General features: G+C 34.1%; 1 pseudogene; it reads right to left on the minus strand.

Moving 5' to 3' along the window:
- Positions 1 to 224: 224 nt before the first annotated feature.
- On the minus strand, positions 225 to 2,821 carry LOC124450594 (annotated as a pseudogene).
- Between the last annotated feature and the right edge of the window lie 8,595 nt (positions 2,822 to 11,416).

Consider the following 11,416-nt stretch of genomic DNA (forward strand, 5'->3'; position numbering starts at 1 on the left):
AGAATATTTAGATGACTGAAAAAGAGAACTTTACTCCGTGATGAGTACTCGCAGTGCTACTGGCCAAGAGGTTCATTAAGTAAGAATGCGATAATAAGAACAATTTGAAGTTCGGTTTCTTTGTTCACAAAAACTTTCGCTTACCAATTCCATTTTTTGATATTCTTCTAGCACCTTTTGGTGTTCTTCAGGATCATAACCAACCCATCTTAATGTAACGAACACCATGCAAAAATCAATGGCGAAGTACTCGCTGTGTACATAACTACAGCGACGTATCACTGAACAATCCCACTTCATGTGTAAACCATGTATACCTGTCTCTTTTGCCATCGTAGTCAAAGCTATGTTGTTCAGGGACATATTCGTCGGGTTTTTTATCTTCACCGGTGAATTTAGCACCTACACGTCTAGGACGCTACCAAGTTAAGTGAAATAAATACTACAGATTGTAAAATAAGCAACGCGATTTATGAATGCCATATTTTCATACTTTAAAGATCATTTTATTAAATTACAACATGCAGGGTGCAATCACAAGAGTCGTTTAAATGTTTCTTGTTGTGCGTAGATTACCGTGAAGCATTGACTTTAAGCCCTCTGAATATAACAACACGCCCATTGTATTAGCCCATCATATATCGCTCACGAAAGTAACACGTGCAGGTCTTACAGTCGAGAGTCTACGGTAATCCTTTAATCTTGCAAGTGATTGATTTAAAGTGATAACCGGATCCGGATTTAGGCTCTACTATCCTCGATGTTCAGCTAGGCAAAAATTCCCATTAAAAAAGACCGACGCCACTAATCAATCTCATCAGACAACAAGAGTTAAAACAGATTTCAAATACATAATTATCATGAAAGAAACCTCTAGACAGTCTTTTTTCTTGTGAGTAATCGCACCACAGTTTTACAGGCCCTTTCGAAATTTTATCGCTGCAGTCTAAAGATTTAGACAGGTTACATTACATAATTTTCAAAACGATGAAAATTCACCAACGTGTAACTCGCTACCTCTTTCAAGCCACGTTTATACGATGCATCAATTTTCGCAAACTGTTTTTGCCTTTCTTCCTGTGGCCTTTGATGCTTGAGAGTTGGTCTAAATATTGAGAAAAATCATTTAAGGTCTGCATTTGTACTTTTACACAGGACATGGTTTGAGTTAAAACAATCTTACAACTTTTCATTGTAGAATAATATTCATTGCAATGTTATGTGGTGTTCATTGTTAAAGACAAGGATGAATCTACAATGATTTTGTGAATGGAATGGTGGTGCTCAAGCTTGGATTGCATTTCCATGGTTACTTGTCAATGTAGCATATCCGACTCTTTTTTGTGAAACAACTGTTGGGAGTTCAATTCTAGTAAAGGCTTATTTTTGGTTAGTACTGTGCACTTGGAGCAGTTTTGATATATTTTTCAAAGGGAGTCAAAATTTATGTCAAAACAAAAGCTCTGGCAGTGAGATTTTGTAAATGAGTAAAACATTAATGTTTGAAGTCAAAATCAGATAGAGTCGAATATAGTATTTAATTATGTATAACGAAAGATAACATGACATCTTTCGTTATACATAAATTAAAATACTATATTTCGACTGTATCTGACACTATGACAACTCTCAGAGCAGTATTTTGCTCTCACACTATGACAACTGCATAATGTGAGAGCAAAATATTTTATGACAAAGTGATTCAGAGACAAGGTGCTGTTTTTCATGAAAGTAAAACTATTTTGTAAAACCTTTTCTTCATTCATAGCAAGATTTTCCAGTGTGGTGGGTAGTTACAGTATTTGAAAGACCGTGAAAATTAACACTAAGTTTTTGGCCAAAGCTGAAGTTTTTATCCCGACCAGATCCAGAACCTGAGGTGAAGGTGAAAACCCTCAAAACTACTCTTTGCATTAGCAAGTTGCTTTGAAAGTTCAAGATGTTGATGTTGAACTCGAAATTGATTGCTTTACACTAAAGTCAACAATTTTGTTCTGCATATACTATTTGTATTTCAGTAAACAAACAAGTTGAATATATGATTTTGCATCAAATTTAAAAATCCAAGCCAGCAACCTCAGCAACAAACTATACGAAACAACACAATATAAACTATTTAACATACCCAGATGCTCCATAGTACCAAGGCATCCGAAATATATTGAGGAATATGAGGGTTGATGTCTCTAGATAAAGCAAAATATTGAATGTATCAGATATTATGAAAATATTTACACAATTCATAAATAAAGTACTTTAAGCACTACTTTACAAGATCTTCAGTGGTTTAAAAAACCAAGTAATTTTAATTATCGCATAACAAGACAACACTTGGACATAGGATTTTATAAAGTGAATGGTTCAGACACACATGACATGTTTTCTCTCACAATATGTGTTATATTTATTCCACATACAATCTAGAATTATTATATAAACTTTAAAATTTAAACAATAAACAAACTAGTATATTTTAAATTTATTTATATATAACGTGAATCATTTCTAAGTAATATATTTTTAATTTGAAATGCTTCGTAAAATTCATAAATAATGAGATATAAATTAGTTGAACTTGAAATCGAATGTTTGAAGTAGAAGGAAACTGTTAAGTATTCGCAATCACAAAAATTACGAACATAAAAAGGCGCAAGATGGTTAGCCTTTTGACAAGTAAAAAGAAAGTTTAGACGATACACATACTTTCCTGTTTCATCCTGCAAAGCTGGTGCAGTTCCTGCCTTTCTAGCTTCTTCTAATAATTTTTCTTTCTTCCAATCTGTTCTTATCATTTTTTGCTGAGAACTTGCCGCACTTGCAGCTAACTCGAGAGATCGGAGCACAGACGCCATATTGAAATTTGGCACGTGAAACGTGAACTGAAAGATAAAAACACCATCGTTGCGCGCGCGAATTGATTTATCGTCTTGCCGCGAAATACGATTTTACCCACTTTAACTTTTTTGTAAAAAAACATCATCGTATGCGCATAAAATAAATAAATTCTTTCCACTTTCTTGTGTTAATGTATTTGTATTTGAGACAGTGCATGGGATGAAGTGTTAATAAATTTAAATACTTACACGGACACTTACCAGACAGAATACGAATAAACGACATCGTTTGGTTTTGGAAAAGAAAATATATTTAGGCAAGTGTTTTGCCGTGTTTTAGAAATAATGACGTAATATACTGAACCCACGCATCAAATTTCAATATGGCGTCTGTGCTCCGATCTCTCGATTTAGCTGCAAGTCATCACATAAAAATTCTTGATTTGCAAAGAAAAAGATTGGACTCGCTGAAATCTTGCAAACAAGCCGATTAAACGACTATACTAATAACCTATGGTAAGATATTGAAAGACGTGCATCTGCGATTCGTCTAACTGGCAAATGCTGTAAAGTTTTCAATGATGCATGATTCATGGCTTAGTTTTTCAAATAATAAAGACAATATATATTTATTAAATATCATGCTCTTATTAAAACCCGCAGGCAAGCTTTTAAATGTAACAACAAATAAATTTCTGTCAATTACATTTTCAGTTAACTGTCGACAAGCATGTCAGTGTTGTATCCATTGAACTAAAATAGATGGAAGTCTACGTCTGTCGATATTTTGATGCCAGAGAGCCCACTCTTTCCACACAATATAAACGCACGGCCGATAGAAGCGAAGGAAAAGATAACTTGTATGATTTACAAATCTCCGAAAACAAAACAAAAGCCCTTTTTTATTTGGCAAACAAAACTTTTCAAATGAAATTTAACATTAAGCATACACAACTTTTCGGCAATTAAAGTTTTGTAAAGAAAGCCCTAGCTTTTATCTATTACAGGCAGCCTTCCTTCTATGATAGTTCAGTGGTATGAATGTTTTATGCAGTGCGGTGTTTGAATTAAGAAGATTGTCTGGCACAATTTAAGAAGTCTCAGGACCTGAAAAATCAGGTGACTGATTTTTCAGGTCCTGAGACGATTGCTTAAATTGTCCAGCAAAGTGCGAAGATCATATCTTCATTTAATAGTTCAGTGGTGTTATCACAGTTCTCTTTGCTCCAATTTTTGCACGATTTTATACTTTACTAAGCAGTTTGGTGAGAGGATACAAATTGAACAGGTGACGTAGCCTGTTTCATTTTTTCAAAGATTATGATTTTTTTTCACCACTTTCAAAGAGAAAGCAGTTTTGGTGTGCTAGTGAAGTCTATTAAACCAGACGGCAGCTACGTACAATACGCTTTAGTAAATTTTATTTTGAATTTGAGACCAACGCCCGTTTTCTAAACGCTCTCTCACGCTAATCGGGTTCTCTCTAATTAATAGCAGAGTGATTTCTTCTACAATTGCAAGATTTTTGCTAAAATATTCCAATAGAATAAGCTTCCACATTTACATGAAATGTTTTACGAGCAGTATGTGAATTATTTCTGCAATGCTCAGCAATATATCTCGTTTTGCCCGAGTTACATATGTTTTAACAGATTGACTACGGATAGTTCCTTCCTATTCTCTCAAAATGATGTTTGAATATGAGTAGCTACTCAAAATAAACTCCTTTCTCACTTCTTAATCATAAATGCATGTGCGTTGATACAAACTTTTATTATACGCACGCAGCAATACGCAGATGTTCATTCTTTCCGGCAAATTTCCTTTAGCGCTGGCAAGAATTGTATTTTTTAATGAACATCATTGATAAAACCCCCATTAAGAAATTAAAATTATATATGTCAACTAAATCTATTTCATTATATATTACGTATTGTTTGCTGGGCAGTACTATTTATCTAAAGATCTATTTATTTTGCTGTTTTCTAACTGACTAAGAAAATCATCTTCAACGGACTCCTCCTTATGCACTGGGAAATACATTTTGTCATTATCTAGATCATCATTAAGATAACTTCTCCCTAAGTCAAAAGAAAAGTCATTTGATTCGCAATTTATAATTACTACACGAGGATTCATGTTTAGATATGTTTTGATAAGTCGTTGGTCCATGATTTGGCATGGCAGTATACTCACCATCAGATGTCTCTTGAATAGGCAAAATAAGGTGGAACTCATCGGCTGAATTAGATCCATTATTGTAACCAACCATTCTACTTCTACATATAGAAAGTTTCAAAAGTACGTTAAGTTTTGTAATAAAGGATGTCTCGAATAAAGTACAAAATATTGATTAAATCACGAATGGCAATATATTGGTGTTTTATTGATATAGTGAATGATTTAAACCCGTGAGTATCGTTACATTTTGTATGTAGTCTTTATCCAGCTCACAGTCCTAGGGCCGGTTACAAAGCCTGGATAGTGTTATCTATTGATAGCGAAAATTTCAAACTTGTAAAAGGCGTTTATATTTTCTTACGACAAAGAAATTTTGTAATCTTCGAAAGAATATTTATTTCAGTGATTGCACAGTTCAAATCGTATATTTTTCTTATGAGAGATTTTATGAGCGTTCAGAAAACTTGCTATCCAGTGGATAACGCTATCCAGGCTTCGTGCAACCAAACCCTGCGGCAAAAAGAGAAACATTTCATTTTCAATGACTTTGACGCTGATCTGAAGTATTTATACATTCTTGGAACTTTTGTTGCCTTTAACATCCGGGGAGTTTTATTGCGCACCTTTGAACTGCTTAAATTCTTGACTGTTTTCTGATATTTTGACTCTGAAGATGACTACCGCTAAGGTTGTCGAAACGCCAGTCAACAACAACAAAAACAGTCCTTCTCATGACTTTATTAACCTGGACGATCATCATTTACAACATGTAACGATCCTCCGGGTTCAAACCATTTACTTATTACTGTTTTCGGTCACACCTGCAAAAGTACGAGAATCAAATAATTTTAATTTCAGTAACATTGGTATTTCATAGATATGTGTATAAAGGGTCCATTTTCATATACTAGTAAGGGCCCACGTACCATGGCACAATGGCACATTGTCCACTCTGGGCATGTCCGAATTCAAGAAAAGCAATTTTTGGTTGGTTTCCTTACAATAAGTTATAGCACATCCTTTCCAATTTAGAAAGATGACTTGCTGAGCTTAAAGTTTTTATTATCTAGAAATATTCTGGTTTTTTTTTTACAAGAGCATAAGGTAAAAAGTATTGATTAAAGTCACATTTACTTCAATGGCACGCTTTGTTATCTGGGAAAATCCGGCATTTGTACCATAAACTTAAATTAATTCTATTTTTATACCATAATTCCTATACAAGCTTATGTACATTCTGTACTAGTACTATTCACACGATACTGGACTCATACCGTGTCGGAATCGAATCCAATCATGAATCAAATCCGATGAAGCAAAAAAATTAAAATAAAATCATTATTTATCTCTACAATTACGTCATTTCCCTGCAACACGAACTAGTGCATGTGGAGTAGCCGTATGGCGGCAAATGACAGTCGAAATCTCGACGCATTTCTAACAGAAAGGCCGTCCCATTTGGATTGATAGGGTGATTGAACTCTTGCCGTAGTGAATCGTGAAGTTTGATTGTATGTGGAAGCAGACTGGGGAAGTATTGAATCGAAATTGGAGCCAATTGCAATTTGGAAATGATTGTTTGAATTGCAGCCAGAAAGGGGGTGAACTTTATACTGTTTACACGGGAATAAACATTGTGAAACTCTCTGGTCAATGTGCATGGAAAGTGCTAAGACAAAGAAAAGAATAGCTGCGAAGGTGAAATATTTGTTAAACAAGTATTAAATGATTAGACAGGGTCGTACCACTATGAAATTCATATATTCTGTTGCACCCAACCATTGAGTTGTATAAGACCTCAAGGTCACAGAGAACTCAATGCGTCCAACTCATATCTGTTGCATAAATGAATAACACTTTCCTAACTATGTTGTAGCAGTGGCCCTGGGAAAGTGTTGTCCTGAAATTTTTAATGTCTTTAGCGAAATTTGAGATGCAGTCCTCGACAACTAACCTTGAATATAGAGTGAATTTTAAAATGCATGAATTAGAATCAAGCTCTTTATTTGTATCTTGCAAGTGTTTTAGGAGAGGTTAGTTCAGGTGATCAGAGTTGGTAATTTTATTACCAGATCCAGTCTGGGAGCTTTGACAGCCCCACCTGCTTTAAAATGATCACAACATATGGAACAGGGGAAGCAATCTACACAGATCAATGCTCATAATGTATTAAACATAAATTGTCACATTGGATTAGTCACTAAGAATGAACATCTTGTTATTCTACAAATTAATATTTTGCAACCAAGATGCCAATGAGGAATTATTGTAGACAAGATGATGCAGTTTAAAAAATCATGAGAATTTCAAAAAAATAGTTTCCTATGCTATATTATCATGTGCAGAAAGAATGTAGTGCAACATTTTGAAGCTGGCCATTCTTCTGGTGAATTCAAATAATTTAGTTTGCAACAAATTCAGATGCAACCTATATTATTGCACAGCGGCACTGGAAGGACTAAAATGAGGGGCACATCTTTTAAAATCGTCTCACCAATTTGGCAGTTGTGTCATGTTTTCCACTTATTGTATGCTTTCAACACCCCTAATAATGCATCTTAATGTTTTGTTTAAGGAGGAGTATTCATTTTAGTTGAAGTAATTATCTTGTGATTCTTTACTGAAAATAATTTTTTCCTCATTCCAGGAACTTAATTTTAGTTGAGTAGAAACTCACTGTCATATATACGATCATGTTCAAAGTAGCGTATGGTATGTATTTCATTTAAAGCTCAATAAGCTTCCTTAAAACCTTAATTAAGCTTTAATTTACCAAGTGAATTTTCCATTGTTTTTCTAAAGATAATCTAATTTGCATCATCGTGCTATGTGTGGTTTCTCATTTGCAATTTTGTCAAAGTGCATATTAGGCAACAAGATTAGCAGGAAAGATTTGGAGACGGAATGTTCACCATTAAACATTACTTTGAAGAGCATTTCATTGCATCACTCAGTATTTCAATGAAGCTAGTTCTGAATTATCATTGCCTCACATTGAAAAAGTTTGAGTGGTTAATTTAAAAATATAGAAAATAATAAAAAATTAAAACTGTTAAATTCACAATAACTATTAAACCAGCATTATTGTTTGTTAACAATTCTGTTTGTTTAGTTTTCTTAAAAATCTTAGAAAATAATTTGCATGAAATCACAGTTATTTCTCCCTGGATATATATATTCAGGGTTTTTTACGTACATTGATGCTACCATACTTGTTATTGTTATCAGAAAAAATATCGTAAACTTGAATCATAAATTAATGTAGAAAAAGATTACTTCTATTTTATCATTATACACTGTTAAATTCTACCAGTCCTGTTCAAGCAAGCTTGATACTGAATCAGTATTGAATACATGATTCATTCGTATCGGATTCAAAATCGCTATCAAACAATGAATCCAAATAGATCGAGAAAAATATTTACATCTATTCAATTCATTTCTTCCCAGCTATGATTTCGTCATTTCTCAAACAATTCGTGCTTTTTCCTGTCATGCTTTCATAGTTATATATGGCAAACAAAGGTCGACAGTCGAAATGTCATTGTATTTTGTAGAGTGATTGAACTGTTACCGTTATGAATCATAATGTTTGATTTAAATTGTACATGGAAACAGACGGGGCAGTGTTCAATCAAATTAGATGAACTGGAACAATCTGTTTGTATGTTCAATGCTACCAGAGGCAGAGCGTGCCGCGTGGACATACACTGGACTGATCTTTCCCTAATCGTTGTACATAGAAACTGCTAATATAATGGCAAAATAACAGCGAAGGTAAAATATTTGCGTTTAGCATTGAGTGATTTGGAAGTTGAAAGAGTTTATGCCGTTGTCGTGAAATTCTTTATCTCTGTAGTGAAATTTGAGCTCCTTATCATGTGACAACTATAATAAAAGGTATGCAGAAATCTTTTGAAAATCAGTAGGTGGTAGTACAATGAAATAAGTCACAAATTGGCTCAAGTCCGTTTGGCAGATACATGTGACATGGATGGATTTACATAGTGAATGGGTACTACACCCCAAACCCTAGATTTCACTCCCCAACCAATTGCCTGCCTCTAATGAAATTTCATTTTAATTACCACTTCAATTTTAGTTAAACATATCAGCATTGAGTTTTCAGGGCAAAATACTTTTCTACACAACCTTTGATGGCTAACACTACTAGACCACCATAAATTATAGACCCTTACATTGTCTTTACATCACTTCCTTACCAGCACCCCCTAAAAAAAATTTGTTAGCACCACCCCTGTAAAGAATATGAAATTTGTCCTTAGAGATGTCGAACTTAAATGTATTTTCTTAATAGGTAGCATGGTCTATGTGTCTGAAATTAATAGAGAAAGTAAGCATAGGCGAACTATTATTTGGGGCTCCTCAACAGCCCCCTGTCTGGTTCATTAACTGTTTTAATTCATATATTATGTTTCACTTGTAAATAAATCTACTTTATTCATATTTTTAGGTGTTTTGAAACATTTTCAGAGAGGTTAAATCAACATTAATGATCATCTCATATCTCTATTATGCTAAATTCTAGGATTTGTAGTTAATGAAAAAATGTTCTAAACAGATATTATTATGGTGCAGAATCTTGAAGCTGTCTATTTGGTGCATTAAAGCAATTATTGTTTGTAATTTTATGCAAATTCAGATGCAAAACATAACTATTAGCTTGTGATCATTTGTTCAAATTATTTCTCATTTCAGGACTTATTGAAGTTATGGACCAAACCATTAAAACTCACTGACAATTCTAATCATGGCTTTATTTGTTAGTGCTCATTGCATATCGCTCAAAAATTATAAAGTATTAATATTGTTACTCAAAATGCTTAAATTAACCTTGTGCACTTGACCACCATTTTGCTAAGATAACTTTGATTTGAAAAATTTTTCTTTTGGTGGTTTCTCTTTTAAAATTTAGGTAGCCACCATCTGCAGGGAAGCATATGGGGAACATGATGTTTCATTAAAATGTTACCTTTAGAGAGCATTTCATTGCATATCAGCATTTCAATCAAGCTTGAGTTGCTGCCAGCATATCTGCCATGCTTCTAAACCATTTGATATTATCTATGAAATAATATTTATCGTCCACACCACCTTGAACATGAGAATGTAAACTTTCTATTTATTTCATCAACTGTAGCACCAACTTTCAAATGGAATTCTAGTACCTGTGGTTCTGGAAACCATGAGGTTAAAAATGACTATACTTTTCTTTTGTTATAGAACTGTATTGTATGAGTTATTAGCAGAAAATAACATCGAAAAACTGCTCTTTTCACAGAAACCATCAACTGATAAAGAATATTCTAATACGTACCATAGTGTACATTTCGCGAACTAGAGTAATGTGAGACATGGCGTAAGGGTTGTACTATTAACGTAGCGACGTATAAATGTACCTTCGTTAGAATAAAGTTAGTGTAATAAATCACCAAATGCGTTTTCTTCGAAGAAAATCCGATTGTAACAATGTTTTGAAAATAACAAATCAGCTTATTTACCAACATTCTGTTTATAATCATGTAGCGTTAATTGCAAATTTATTGGTGTGAAATAACGTACTTTCATAGAAGTGCGCATTTTGTGTAATTCTGTAGAATTCCGATCTTACCTCCGAAGAATCCGAACTTTTTGATTTCTTTCCGAGACTCGGATAATTCTTCTTTGGTCGGTTCAGTGGCTGTAGGTATTGTTTGAACGCGAAAATTTCCGCCGCTCTTTGATTGGGTGATTTCGTTGATACCAATGTAGATGTAAATATGAGGGTCTGAGTAAATATACCTGTGATTGGTCGATATCAGCTTAAGCCAAAAATATCTGCAACGTATCATCCCCCTCCCTCCCTCCCCCTTCTTCTTTACAGCAAGAGTCTTGTTCTCATGCCAGCGGAAGTATTATACGCATTGAGCTCTATAAGACCTGAGGGGCAAGGGCCTGGTCTATGAACTCCATATATATATCTGAATGATAACGATAATACATTTTATAGATATAAAATTGAAGCCAAAGTCCTAGTCTCTTTGCGCGGTTTGTACGTCAGCTTAAAGTCCCCAAAGTCGATTTTCACGCGGTTTTGTACGTCAGTTTCATTCCTGAGTGCCAAACATACACGGCCAATATATATTTGAATAAAAATTGCAAAAGCGTAAACATAAACAACATCACGACAAACAACACATGAGGCCAACTCTTCGCAAAAGGCCATTTTCATAGCTGAAACTTTACTACAGGAGTTCGTTGTAACTTACAACTTGTAACGACGAAAAGCCAACTGAAAATTCATGAATCCAATGCTTAAAAGACAATACAATTGGAAACATGACGAGAAAATATTCAAGCAGTGCCCTTTCTTGAACACGAAGGTAAATTTCAAACGGTGT

This window comes from Xenia sp. Carnegie-2017, unplaced genomic scaffold (assembly GCF_021976095.1).
Source record: "Xenia sp. Carnegie-2017 unplaced genomic scaffold, XeniaSp_v1 HiC_scaffold_24, whole genome shotgun sequence".
In the NCBI taxonomy this organism is placed as follows: domain Eukaryota; kingdom Metazoa; phylum Cnidaria; class Anthozoa; order Malacalcyonacea; family Xeniidae; genus Xenia; species Xenia sp. Carnegie-2017.